The sequence below is a fragment of the Mustela lutreola genome, chromosome 13 (assembly GCF_030435805.1).
Source record: "Mustela lutreola isolate mMusLut2 chromosome 13, mMusLut2.pri, whole genome shotgun sequence".
Classification (NCBI taxonomy): Eukaryota; Metazoa; Chordata; class Mammalia; order Carnivora; family Mustelidae; genus Mustela; species Mustela lutreola.
Genome location: NC_081302.1, coordinates 54509393 through 54523210, shown reverse-complemented (window position 1 = coordinate 54523210; position 13818 = coordinate 54509393).

Here is a 13818-nt window from a genome sequence, read left to right as displayed (position 1 = left end):
AGACCCCTCTTTTATCATTACGTATGCCCTTCTTTATCCCTGATGACATTCCTTGACGTCTGCTCCATTGAAAATTATAATTTAATATAGTCCTTCTTTTCCTTCTCCCTTTTGCTCCTCTTTCTTCCTTTTCTTCCATCTGTATAAATTTTGAAATAATTTTGTTTTGGCATAAACTAAAATGAAAAATTATTATCTATAAGAAACTTCACCCCTTAATCTTATTACCTCTGTGATTCAAGTCTCTGTTTTTCTCCTTAGAGCCAACAGCATTCACAATTATAACTACTTTTAGGGAAGAAGTAATAAACAAACAGACCAACAGTTGTATTCATAGAAAACTCTTCTCTCTTTCCTCCCCATCACTCCTCAGGAGATTTCTGAATAGCCCTATAGAGTTGTTCCTTTGTCATAGTGAACAACAAAGGGCCAGAAAGGTGGGGATATGAATATATTGGGGACATTAAAATATCACTGAAAATGTAACAAAATAGAAAGTTTTGATATTTTGTTTGTCAGGATATTTGATATTTCCTTTGTCAGGAAGAGTTACTAGTATGTGTTCAGATGGAATGCTGGTTGTAATAATAGAAGCCAGGATAGGGGTTAGGGCATGGGCCTCCAAAGCACATTCTTGAGTAACATTAGGTGATTACTGCACCATCTTCTAAGGTGTTTTTTTTTTTTTAAGACTTTATTCATTTATTTGACAGGCAGAGATCACAAGCAGGCTGAGAGGCAGGCAGAGAGCGAAGAGGGGAAGCAGCCTCGCCACCGAGCAGAGAGCCCAACGCGGGGCTCGATCCCAGGACCCTAAGATCACGACCAGAGCCGAAGACAGAGGTTTTAACCCACTGAGCCACCCAGGCGCCCCATCTTCTAAGGTTTTTAGGTAGGCAAACTCAAAGACTTTGTTTTTTTCTGAATGAAGAAATGACACTGAATGAAGAGTATGATTTTGTGACTAGATCTGAATTGCTTCAGACTAGCAGTTCTCAAACTTTAACACATACTAGAATCCTCTAGAAAACTTTTTACAGCATATTGGTGAACCTCACTCTCAAAGTTCCTGACTCAGCAGGTCTAGAGTGAGGTCCCAGAATCTGCATTTTTTTTTCTTTTTCTTTTTTATTAGCACATAATGTTTTATTAGCCCCAGGGGTACAGATCTGTGAATCACCAGGTTTACACACTTCACAGCACTCACCATAGCACATACCCTTCTCAATGTCCGTAACCCAGCCACCCTCTCCCTACCCCCCTTCCCTGGGCAACTCTCGGTTTGTTTTGTGAGATTAAGTCTCTTATGGTGGTGCATAAACAATGAAATCTGTTACACTGAAAAGAAATTAAATTTTTAAAAAGCTCTAATAAATTAAAAAAAAAAAAACAAAAAACGAGTTTCTTATGGTCTCCCACCCGATCCCATATTGTTTAATTTATTCCCTTCCTACTCCCCAAACCCCCCACGTTGCCTCCCAACTTCCTCATATCAGGGAGATCATATGAAAATTATCTTTCTCTGATTGACTTATTTTGCTAAGCATAATACCCTCTAGTTCCATCCACATCGTCACAAATGGCAAGATTTCGTTTCTTTTGATGGCCGCATAGTAGAATCTACATTTCTAACAAGTTCTCAGTTGGGGAACCATACTTTGAAAACCATTGCCCTCAACCAGAGAGAAGATGCTGATAATTGTTTTGTTGCCAGTAATCTTATTTTTCTACTTTTTCTCCCTCCTAAAAATAAATACAAAAAAAAAAAAAAAAAAGAAAGAAAGAAAGATCAGTTTGAATGATGCCACATTATTAGCATGCTTGGTGTCCATTATGACTAATTTGTCTAGGGCACTGCATGCCCTAACCTAAGTACAATCTAATAAATAATAAAGCTATTTCTTCCTTTTCTTCTTCTCTTCTATATTTTCCTTGTAGTGTTGCTCATAACATGTCTACCTTCACACTGAAAGAGATTTAGGTAAAAATATAAGAAAACGTCTGACAAAAATATTACTTATATAATATAGCATGTAGTGAGATATAAAAACACATTTTATCTGTTTCAAAGATTGAATTTCGTCAGTTCATAGAACATGCTTCATTATACTGGTTCGTGATGCCTATTGAAAATCAGATTCCCAAATGCCACGTCAGCTTGCATATTTCTGACAAAGAGGTCTAAAAATATTCCATTGCATGTTCCAATAAAAATTGTTCAGTTTGGAGTGAAGTTATAAGGATGATTGGCCAGTCTACTCATTTATTTATATTCCTTTCAGAATCAATCTCCAGCCATTTCAACAATGATTTGATTCAAGTATTTCATTTCCAGTAAATATTGAATTGCCTGACAGCCACAATTGTATTTTACTTAATTTTTTAATCTGCAGATCCAGCAAATGCCTGGCACACAGTAGGTATTCAATTCATTTTTGACATGTGAAAGAAATTTGCATAATACTTTTGCAGTTGAATTATAATCATCCTGCAGGAATTCTTCTCATGTGACCTGCTGCTTGATAGCCAGCCATTCAACTAATTTGACAGACCTCAAATCTTCCATTAAATGCAGAATCTGGGACAGAGCCACCCATCCAAGGCATATTAACAAAAGACTGGATGGTGCTATGATTCTAGTGAGTGGTCAGGTGGATTCAGTTCTATTCTCATATAAGGAGAAGAGATTTTGCAATTCTCATAATTATGTTTTATTTCTTGTATTCACAGCTTTTTTTTGTTTTCATGGGACATGAATCTGGTCCATTTAGAATGCACATTTCCCTCAGAAAAGACTCAAAAAATATAATTACAGATGATAAAAGAAATTTCTTTTTAGGATTTTAAGTGTATTTAAGAGCTAGGCACAATCTGTGTCCTTGATACATCTTCTTTTTTTGTTGTTGTTGATACATCTTCTGTCTTAAATGTTATCCAGTTGTTTCCTTTGATATGAAAAGTGTGATTCTCATGTCTGATAAAGGTGTTGTATGATAGAGTCCGACTCCAGTTTTGGTGTCTGAGGGCTGTTGGCTTTCACGCTCCTTTCCTGCCTTCTCCTCACTCTGTGTAAGCTGATAAGGAAGCCCAGGTGCTCCCTCCATCGGCACTGGTGGCATATTAAACCAAGCAAGCCTGTTATGGGAATGGGAACTTCCACTTCAGCCCATTCTCTAACACTGTAAACCCCAAGCCAGTCTTTGTTCCATGCTCTCTTAAGCATTTTTGGGGCCTGCTAGGAAGCCTGTCCTTCTGTCCCTAGAAAGCCTCATTATGTGAATAATAAATCTCTTCCTAACCCCTTGGTGCATGAGTGGTGTCATCAGTCTTGACATCTTGAACAAAATTTTGGGTGCAAAGTCCATCTGCCTTTGTAAAAAAATGTCTCTGGAATATATAACTGGTATCTGGAATACTAAAGAGCACTCACCATTCAATAATTAAAAAAACAAAAAATGGACAGAAGGTATAAACAAACACTTCATAAAATGAGATAGATTGCACATAATCACATGGAAAGATGCTCAGCATTATTGGCCAACAGGGAAAAGCAAACAAAACCATAGTATGATATCACTACACACCATTAAATGGCTGAAAAAAAATTAAATTACAATACCAAGTGCTAGTGAGGATGCAGAGCATCTGGAACTCTTGTACACTACTGATGGGAATGCAAAATGTTATAGTCACTCTTGAGGACAGACAGTTTCTTATGAAGTTACACATGCACTTATCATTGAACCCAGCAATTCCAGTCCCAGGTTAAAAAAAATGAAAACACATGTATGCAGAAAAATTTGTACACATTTGTTTATATTGGCTTTACTCATAATCTCCAAACCAAATGTCCATAACTAGTAAGTGGACATACATATGACAGAACAACCTAACTTTGGTAGATACATATAATAAAATACAGCTCAACAATAAAAGGGATGAACTGATGATACGTGTAACAACCTGGATGAATTTTAAATGTCTTATGATAAGTGAAAGACACCATAATTGAGTGGCTACCTAATGTATAATTCTAATTTTATGACATTCTGGAAAAGTGAAATTATAAGGACAAGAAAGAGGTCAGTGGTTACCAGGGCCTATGGGAGGGAAGGGTGTTGACTCTGAAAGAGACAAGAGGGAATTCTGGAGAGTGATGGAAATTATCTTTACCTTTACTATGGTGATGGTTACATGACATTTACATATGCCAAAATTCATAAAATTGTACACAATAAAGAGTAATGTTTACCATATACAAATTATACCTTATAAACTTGGCTTTAAATAAATGGTGATTCTCTGACTTATTTTGTTTAGCATAATACTTCTACTTCCATCCATGTCATTGCAAAGGCTAAGATTTCATTTTTTTGATAGCTGAGTAATATTCCATTGTCTGTGTGTGTGTGTGTGTGTATGTATCTTTATCCATTCATATCCATCTGTTGGTGAAAGAAAGAGACATCTGGGCTCTTTCCATAGTTTGCCTATTGTGGACATTGCTGCTATAATCACTGGGATGCAGGCTCTCCTTCAGAATACTATGTTTGTATCTTTTGGGTAAATACCTAGTAGTGCAATTGCTGGGTTATAGGGTAGCTGTTTTTAACTTCTTGAGGAACCTCCATACTGTTTTCCAGAGTGGCTGTACCAGCTTGCATTCCACCAACAGTGTAAGAGGGTTCCCTTTCTCCGCATCCTTGCCAACATCTGTTGTTTCCCGACTTGTTAATTTTGGCCATTCTGACTGATGTTGGGTGGTATCTCACTGTGATTTTGATTTGTATTTTCCTGATGCCAAGTGATGTTGAGCACTTTTTCACACATCTGTTGGCCATTTGGATGTCTTCTTTGGAGAACTGTCTAGAGAAAGAAAATTATCATACGATTTCACTCATATGTGGAATTTAAGAAACAAAACAAAGGGTCATAGGGGAAGGGAGGGAAAAGTAAAATAAGATGAAATTATAGAGGGAGACAAACCATAAGAGTTTCAACTATAGGAAACCAGTTGGGTTGCTTGAGGAAAGGGGGGTAGGTGGATGGGGTAACAAGGTGGTGAACATTAAGGCAATTGATGTAATGAGCACTGGATATTACATGTAACTGATGCATTGCTAAGCAGGACCTCTGAAACTAATAATATACTGTATGTTAATTAATTGAATTTAAATAAAAATAAATAAAAATTTAAAAATAAATGATGATTCTTATTAGTTGGTATCTTCAACACTATGTTAGCCAGCTTGTATGAAATACACAATACCGCTATTTCCAAATGCACTGGGATGTTTCTCTTCCTCAAAACTGATAAATGCAGGACCAAATAAAACTCATAGGAGTTTGTACAGCGAGGACATTAAAGAACAAAAATATCTTTCTTGTTTGCCACCTGTTATTCAACCTTATTTCTTTTGCTGTTTCAGACTAGTCAGAGTGAAGATTAAATCCGATCTTTTTAGTGCTCACTGGAGATTAAGTAAATTCAGAGGTCGGCATGAAAACATTCCAAATGGTTTGAGTTCAGTTAACATTTTGCCTAATGGTATTTTTGCTCATATATCTTATCAATTAAGGGGTAATTTTAGATAAGTGAATATCATTAGAAAGAAAAGTATTAAGTGTGGATATTTAAGCACTTATATTGGCCAGAGCAAGAATAATGTGATTAAATAATTTGGACAGATTCCTTCTTGATAAAATTCTATAAGGAACAAATCCCCCTAGGGGATTGAATGGAATAGATAATCTGTGGTCAAACAAGCAAAGAGAAGCACTTTACTAAAGATGGGCTTTCTGTCTTCATTAGAAAAATTGAAGATGCTCTAAAGAACTCCATTAAGGATAATGGTGTCTCTTAGAAGAACTGTGTGCTTCATAGCTTAGGTACTTGATTAAATGGCTAATTCATCCATTGCTTATCTAATTGATCTTGTTTTCTCTTTCTTCACCCTGCCCTTGAGATATTCAGAAGTAAATGACATGTAACCATTAGCAACTTATTTCCCCTTACTCATCAAGGAATGTTGAACTGTGTCTACTTCTATCACCGTTCTCTTGATACTTGAAAATGATGAACTGCATCCTGAAATTGACTCTACTTATTTTGGAAGGACAGCCCAAGCTGCCCTATGGATGGGAATTCTTTCTTAAAATGTAATCAGTGATTATGGAGGAAAGAAGAATTCCTCTATAAAATTCACTTCCCTTCTTTTTAAATAAAACACCTTTTACTATGATGGGCAAAAGTGACTTGATCCACTTCTATGTTCCCCACAGAGACTGATAGGAAAGCTTTATCTTGAGAGAGGGAGGGGGGTAGCCACAGTCAAGCATGGTAGCTTCAAAGGGGTCTTTAAAATAAATTACTATCTATTCCTTCCTTCATAAAATGTGATGTAGAAGTGGTTTTCACTCTTCTGTTGCAATGCATATGCTTGATGACATTTACATATGTGACATAACCATTCATTCATTTTGGGCATATCTATAAGCACTTACTATGTACTATGCACATATATGTACATACTATGTACTATATTATATATATATAACTTATTTATGTCTTTATATATTTAAGTATATATGATACTTAAATATTTTATTCATTACCTGTCCACACTACTGGAATGTAAACTTCTTTAGGGGAGGAATTATTGTCTATTTGTTCACAGTTTCTTGTTTAGTGTCTAAAAGAGTCCTGCCTGGTACATAGTAAGTGCTGATGGATATGTCCAAAATGAATGAATGGCTATGTCACATTTATAAATGTCATTAAGCATATGCACAACAACAGAAGAGTGGTTGAAAACCATTCCTACATCACATTTTGTCTTCAGACTTTTAGCCTCCAGAATTGTGAGGTAACAGATTTCGGTTGTTTCACACCACCCAATTTATGGTACTTCCTTACAGAAGCCCTAGGAAGCAAATATGCTTATGAAGATAAAGCCAATAGAAATCACTAATGGATCACTGAAGTGTCATCAAAGAAAAGTAAAGAATACACCAAAATTTTGTGTTGGAGCAATTGAAAGGGACAATATTTATAGTTCAGTTTTGGATGATTTTATTAAAACATCCCTTTAATCTAATACAGCCATGCAATACTAAAACTATTTACTAAATCCCAACAGAGAGTAAGTAGAAGGTAAGTTATAATGTTGCATGCTCCAGGTAGAAATGAGAATTACAGATTTAATGAAGAGCAGACTTTAATGGATCATTTAAATAATTACTTAAATAATTATTATAAAATAACTTGCATACAAATTTATACACCAAATCATTCTGCTTTCATTTAGTGTGTGGGTCCCTCTCTCCCTTTGCTGCCAGTGAGAGCCACATGGAGTATGGGACACATGAGGTCCTGAGGATGAATATTAAGTTAGTTATCCTATGGTGTTATGGCCTAAAACAAGAAGAATTTCATTTACAAGGCAGCATCATTGATCATATTTTAATGCAACATAGTGTTTTCTTCCCTTGAGACACCTCAAGGGATGTATGCAACAAGACAACCATGAAATATACTTACAGACATCTGGTTTAAAATGATGGAGCATTTTCTACTCTCCTTTGCCTTAAAATCCATCAAAAAGAAAAAGGAAAAAAGAAAAAATAGTCAAACTACCATTTCTTTGAAATAAAAATTGGTTATAACACAAACCACAAGCCATAATGGATATTGGCCAAATAAAATAAAATTTGCACCAAAATTAGAAAGGATATTAGGAGTTGACACAAAATTTTCAGACTCCAGCCATGAGAGAGATTTTTCTAAAAGTAAGTAAAACTTAGTTTCAAAATGGGAAACTTTTAAACTCGGTTTTAAGAGATCTCAAACTTTCAAGTCCCCTGATATTCCCAAAGCAAGGTACTAAGGAATACAGAATTTGCAAAGGATATGGCTGAAAACTGAATTTGTCTCTAGTCCTGCACAACTACCTTCAAAGGGTATGTGGTCTGAAATTAGAGGAAGAATGCCCCTGGAAGAAGTTGATGAACATCTATGGCATTTTCGGTCCTAAATCTGCACCTTTCCTTCCTTATCCTCACTCTGTCATGGGGAGGAGGGGCCTGCTTCTCTCCTCTTAAATCAGAAAAGCAGATCCTTCAAGATGATCATCGAGACGGCTTGTCTTGTGTCCCCAGGTGGTGGAGCACAAGTGCACCTGCTAGACTAGTCTTGATAAAATCTGAAGGTGAGCAGTTGTGCAGCACAGATAGCTGGCAACCCTGGGAATAGCCTGGGGACTATCAAAGTAAAGCATATATGAATTTGGAACAAATTATTTGCTTAAAAAGAACTTAAGATATTCTGCTTTTTTCTTAAATGACAGCTCAAGGAGAAGTTGTAAGAACTCAAGGAAGGAATGATGAAACAATAAAAGATAAAAAGAGCTGGCAGAACTCAGAAAAGAAACAGATGAGAAAAATAAAAACTGCTGTAGGCCTGAAAGCCATTTAAGAATCAACTGGTAGACTAAAAATGACTAAAAACATGTTTTGTAAAACAAATCATATAAAACAATTTCAAAACTAGGGAAAATGATTAGAAGTAAAGTTATAGATATTAAAAACAAAGTTCAATCATCATTTAATTGAGGCCTAAAAATAGTAATAGAACAAACGATGCATAGATCCTGTATATTATTGCAAGGCATTCTTTATATGAAGAAAGTCTCGAACCTTTGAAAAGTTATAAATTTCAAGGATAAAGAAAGGATCACATGGAAATCCTTGTAGAAACTCGCACTGCCTTAAAATGTCATAATTATATTTAATGCCAAAAGATGTGTACAAAACTTTGTTATTAATCTTTGAAGTGAGACCCAAGAATTTTATACCCAGCTGAGTTGTTGTTTGAGTCAGGTATAAAAGTATCAACAGACATTCTCCAACATGAGAGAAACCATACACCATATACGTCACTGGGGGAAAAAAATGACAATATTCAACCAAGAATAAATCAAAATTTAAAAGAAAAAATCTAAAATGAAGAGGCTGTAAGAAAATGGCTTTCAGTCAATATAGAATTCATTTATCAAATTTTATAGAACTGAGGGAATTATGAAAAAAGAGAATATGAATGTAAAAAATGAGAGTTTGAGAGAAAGGAAGTTAAAAAATTATAAGTGGATTAATTTTCTCATATTTATAATGGAAATTTAAAGGATAAGGCTTAAAAATTAACTGTAACTAAATATATACATTTATCATGACTTTAATATGTTGTTTCCACTGTCTTTTTTATACTTGGAGAAAAATTTAGAAACTAGTAGTGTTCCTGATGAAATATTTTCTTGTACTATATAGTATGATCTTATTTTAGAAAATTGCACCTAATTATCTTGCTGTATGTGTAAATGCATACCAAAATAACATAGATAATGTTCACCAGATGTAGATAGTGATCATTTCTGGGTGGTGGAATTTGGAATTTTTAATCTTCTTCCACTATTTTTCTATATTGTTTGACCGGTCATAATGAACCTTTTTTTTTTTTTTTTCTGAAAACTGTTTTTAAAAGATTAGCCAATTATCCTTTATTCAAATCCTTGAGACCAGATGTATTTCAAAATTAGAATTTTTCAGATTTTAGAAAGGCAGTAGGATGCTTATGGAACACCCTTAGCAGATCTGGGCCAGCACCTCAAAGCCAAACACTTCAATATTATTACAGCAAAAATATGAATATTCATACAATGGGAAAAACTATGACTATAATTAGCCTTTTTAATATGAGTTCAAGTCAGATGTTGTTATCAAATGATTTTTCTGCAAACCAACACAGTTTTTCCATTTTCAGAGCTCTTTCAATTATAGCTTTATGGACTATATATTTCATTTGAATATCTACTTAACATAAGCAACTTAATGTCTTGCAATAATCCTAGTGTGTTTGTGTGTGTGTTGTAGAGGTCATGCACAGTTCCTGCAATTCTCTGTCCTCAACATGTTCTCCAAGCTATGCAGCAATCCCTCACACCTTTCCTCGCTGCACCCTTATCCCTCATTGTCCTCAGTTTCATCAGCACAGGAACGAAGGATGGTAGAGTTGGAAATACACTAAACTGAGAACTGATTTCATTTTAGCTCTTCTACTGAATAACTGCGTGACTTTAGACAAGTCAGTTTCCTCAGTAAAACTCTCTTTCCACACAATACCAAATGTGTAGTACATCTTAAACCTAATTATATGAACCCAGAGATAAGTCTTTTTAAAATATCAATTCAATTAACATACAGTGTATTATTAGTTTCAGAGTTAGAGTTCAGTGATTCATCACTTTTATATAACACCCAGTGCTCATTACATCATGTGCCTGCCTTAATGCCCATCATCATCTTACCCCATGTCCCCAACCCCCTCCCCTCCAGCAAACTTCCGTTTGTTTCCTATAGTTAAGAGTTTCTTTTGGTTTGTCTCCCTCTCTGATTACAACTTGTTTTATTTTTCCGTCCCTTCCTCTTACGCTCTTCTGGAAAAGAAGGGAGGGATTTGTTAAGCAAGAACAGCAATGAGTGGAATGTAAGATGGTGACCAGCAGCCAGACTCAGGAACTAACTGTTTGTCTAGGAGCCTCACATCCATTTTTGGCATTAATATACAGGCTTTGTTAACATCCCAATCAAAACATGACCTCTCTTCTTTGTAACATATTTATTGGATCGTCTTTGCTCAATTGCTTTGATGTAAGGATACCATAGGCTACTTAACAATACATTCCCATTTCTCCACATTAGGTAACTGGACACAAGTGTCAAACTAAGTCAGGATTTAACCTGATGTTTTATAAGGTTCAACTGGATTCTAAACCCAATCTTCCAGATCCATAAACATATGTATCACCTACAGAAGAAAAATAAGCACCACAGAAGTCTTCAGGCTTCAATTTCTATGAATCATTCAAATAAGTCTAGAAGTAATGAAAACATGATTCTCCCTGCTAAAATTCCTATATAATAGGTATGTAAGCATATTCATCAGACTTTGGTTTGGGTAAAATAGCTCCATTCTAAACAGCTTTTGGCTATGAAGGCAATGAAGCTGTGATAAAAAGATCTCTTAAAGTCATAAAAGACAATTGGATTGTTGAAGTTTTATCAGCAGAAGCTCCAGGAAGACTCTATGGAGGAAATGTCCAATGTAACAAGATTTTGTCCTATTAATAAGTTGCAACAGGAAACCAGGAACTTTGCTGACTGGCATAAAAACCTTTAAAACCACACGGCCCTTTGGTGGTTACTTTTTACAAAGAGAAATTCTGCCATGGGTGTCTGGTAAGCTTGCATCCAACAACTGGGACTGCCTCTGTAAGGGATGCAAGATTCAACGTAGCACTATAGCTCTCATACATCAAAGGAAAATGAAATGGGAAGAAGCTAGTGGCTTGTTTTCTTTGATTGGAGTCCAAATTACTGAGAGGGCTTCTATCCTTACAGTTACCGAAGTACTGTGAGTACTGGATTAGTACCAAAAGGGTCTGTGTTTCTGGGCTTGAGCTCAAACCAGTAGACCTCCTACTTGTCAGGCCACAAAACACAATTTCTGTGATGTCAGAGGCTCTGGAAGCACAGGTTGGGGGTTTGAACCAGCTATGCCAACATACCATGCATAGAGTTCAACTGTCCCTATCTTTTCAGAATCTTAGTTGGGACCAACTCAAGCCCACACACTTAGAAAAAGGCACAGGTACACCCATACACACGTGCACACACATGCATAACACAGAGATTGCATTTCCCTTTTTGAGCAAACCAAATTCATGTTGCTACAAATATGATGCCCCATCAGCACTTCCGCATCAGCCTGCAGAGTAGTTATCCAGATGTCAGTAACATGAAAGCTATCTCTGTTTTTACTCAACAGCTTGAAGAATTAGCCTCCTTTTCTGTAAAATTAAATTCCTGTCTCTGAATATATTTCAGGAATGGTGTGATGTTTAGATGAGTGTCTTTATAAGAGCAATTTTTACCTTAAAACCTTACACCAGCATTCCCAATGTGTCCCATAGGAGATGAGTTCCCAAAGCCTAAAAGATATTTTGAAAAAACAAAATAAATAAATTAAATCACCAGCTCAGATTGAGTTGGGAAAATTTTAGGGTAAGCTATATGTCTTTGCTGTAGGACTTTCCAGAGCCCATAAATCTCTAACATGCAGTAGGAATTTCCAAGAGAGGTATGCAGTTCTGCCTAACCTACCTCATCTGGGAATTATTTTTCAATAATCATCCCAAAGGATATTTTTCCAGGATACACTAACCCTTGAAATGCAAGTCATGTTAGAGTGGGTGTAAATGAGCTAAGCTGTCTTAACCAGAAAGCATAAATGACATTCATATTTCTGCTCAAAAGGGAATCAATTTCAGCTTGGAAACTCAATCACAGAAATGTTTTTCATGCTGGAAGGAGAGAAGAGCCTTCATCACTTCGTCACAGCTTAGATAAGATATGAAGGGGGCAGAAGAATGATCCCACAGAGCCACTCAGACTGGACAACAAGGCTGGAACATTCCTGGTTGATTGCTGAGTGACTGAATAGAAAAGGCTCTTGTAGAGCATATTGGAAGAAGCAAACTCCAGTTTTTTTGAGAAATAACTGACATGTATCACAGTATGTTTTAAGTATACAGCCTGATGGTTTGATTTACATGTATTGTGATATGATTACCACAATAGGTTCCGCTAATGTCCATCTTCTCATATGGATACAGTTAAAGAAAAGAAAGACAAAAAAAGAGAAAAGGTAAATCTTTTCTCCCTGTAATGAGAACTCAGAGAATTTACCCTCTTAACTTTCTTATGTATCACACAGCAATGTCAGCTGTAGCCATCATCCTTTATACTATGCACCTCATACATACTTATTTTATACTGGAAATTTGTACACTCGACTACCTTCCTCCAGTTTTCACTCCCCACAAGATGCTCTGCCTCCAGTAGCCACAAGACTGATCTCTTTTTTTCTGAGTTTGGTTTGTTTATTGTTTAGATTCCACATATAAGTGAGATCATCCAGCATTTGTTTTTTCTTTGTCTGACTTATTTCATTTAGTTCACTGCCTTCAAGGTCCATCCATATTCACAAATGGTAGGATTTCCTCGTCTTTTTAAGGCTGAATAATATTACTTGTATTACTTATATATTATAATATATGTATTATACTTATTTATATTACTTATATATTACTTATATTACTTATATATTATTATATGTGTGTGTGTATGTATGTGTGTGTGTGTGTATATATAAATAAAACTTCTATATATATATTTATATATATATAAATAAAACTTCTTTATCTCTTTGTCCATCAGTAGACACACACAGGTTGTTTCCAGGTCTTTTCTATTATAAATAATGCTGCAATGAACAAGGAGTGCAGATAGCTTTTCTAGTTAGTGTTTTTGTTACCTTGAATGCATTCCTAGAAGTGGAATTGCTGGATCATTTGGTAGTTCCATGTTTAATTTTGTGGTGATCCTCCATACTGTTTTCCATAGTGGTTGCTCCAATTTATAATCCCACCAGCAGTCCACAATAATTCCCTCCCCCACCCCCGCATCCACATTAGCTTTTGTTATCTCTTGTCTTTTTAATAATGACTTTTCTAACAGGTGACTTCTGTTAGAATGATTCCTGATGTTGAGCATCTTTTCATGAACATGTTGGCCTTTTGTATATCTTCCTTAGAGAAATGTCTATTCGGGTCCTTTAGCCATTTTTAAAATTGTGTTTGTCTGTTTGGCTATTGAATTATATGAGTTCTTTATATGTTTTGTATATTAACCCCTTATCAGATATAT